The sequence below is a fragment of the Dama dama genome, chromosome 28 (genome assembly GCF_033118175.1).
Source record: "Dama dama isolate Ldn47 chromosome 28, ASM3311817v1, whole genome shotgun sequence".
NCBI classification, from domain to species: Eukaryota; Metazoa; Chordata; class Mammalia; order Artiodactyla; family Cervidae; genus Dama; species Dama dama.
Genome location: NC_083708.1, coordinates 16,939,861 through 16,941,642, shown reverse-complemented (window position 1 = coordinate 16,941,642; position 1,782 = coordinate 16,939,861).

The window sequence follows — 1,782 nt, the reverse complement described above, 5'->3', positions numbered from 1 at the left end:
TACTCTGCTCAATTATATATTCATCTAACTTTCATTGATATGAAATTAACAGTAAGGACATTTTTACATAGAACTGTCCCCAAATAGATAACTGTTCCTAATCTCTTTTAATGCTGTCTTAATTGTTTTTAATTGATGAATTTTTAGAACCAGTTACAGAGTATCCAATTAACCTCAACAGGAGATGACCCTCTTTAATCTGAAGTGCCAGGCTCTGTTCTGAATTTCAATGAAGAAAAGAAGGAAAAGAAAACTTCTCTCTCTTCTCTTTTACATCTTAATGCAGATACATGCCTATATTTTTTGCCAGTTAATAGGAAAGAGAAAACCAAGGATTTGAAAATAAGGGTTTATAAAATAGACCCCAGGAAATTCAGTCAACATAAACCCTGGCTTCCTTTTTGTGACCTTATAAATTGGAAGGATGGTTACCTGATCAAGCTTGATCATATAAAATAGCAAATTTTTGGATCTGATCTCTCTATTTCCATTTCCTTGAGAAAGAAACAACAACTTATTGCATCTGAGTTTTCTTAATCATAAACTAGATACCTTTTCAGGTTTCTTTGAAAGATCAAATGGGATAATACATTAAAATATTTATATTTTTATATACATATATAGCACATAAAAAGTACAGTGCAGTAAGTAATATGATAATTTTTCTTTCTTTTGGTGTCTTGATATGCATATTAGTTTGTTGCTTTTGACAGTTTATGGTGTACAACTGAAGTGTGGAGTAAAAAAGTGTTAATTAATGATAATTTTTGATCAAATCTCTGTATATAACATTCTGAGAAACTCCTTTCAATCTGTCTGATATTTAGTTAATGATTAATACCACTTGTTTAAAATCACACTATAACAAGAATATCTCAGAATTTACTCAAATCATCTTGTGAATAGTATGTTTTATTCCAGTGAGTTTTTTAAAGAACATGAAATTATTTCCACCAAGCTTTGATTTTCTTTAAAACAACCATTACATGAAAATGAGTTACTTACAAATAAACCAGAAACTATTTGCATCAGACACAAGCTATTTGTAAATATTAAGTAAAATGAAACATACTTCAGCAGGAAAGCAACACAGAGCCAATATTTAAGCACTTGCAAATACACAAAAACATGCTAGGAAATGATTTTCAATAAAAATGTGCAGTGCATGTATTTACAATTTGAGGAAAACTGCTATTGAATTGGACCAGTTAATTGCCATAAAGAATAATATTAAGAAAATTTTTGCTTGCTGGATATCAATGAGATATTTTCATATAATGAGCTTCCTAGTAGAATGCATGATTTCTTAGTAGTCTTCGACTGACAAGGTGACTAAATTTTCCAAATCAAGGAGCATTTTCAAAAAAGCCTCTTTCTCTCTTTCCCCTTACCACATTTATTCAGGATTCTCAGCACCAGAGATTTATTCTATTCCCTTCAAGGTCTTGGAATCCCTTGTTAAGATACAGGTGTCCCTGGTACTAATCAATAATTACTCATTAGTGCCTCACCATTGGCCATGTCATTAATTGAATTCATCTAACTAGACTCTTCGGGTCACGTTGAGAAACACTCGTTCACAGGTCTCTTAGATTTCTACATGTCATGAAAATGAAGGTGGCTGCCTTTGTTCAGGACAATCTTTTCAAGGAAGCTTGTATAGTAAATTACCTTGAGAGATAATGTCTCTCATGCATTCAGTACAGTATAGTAAAGACGATGTGTTCTATCAGAACAAAGGTCAGGTAGGTTTCCTTGTAGCTCAGTGGCAAAGACAGGTTT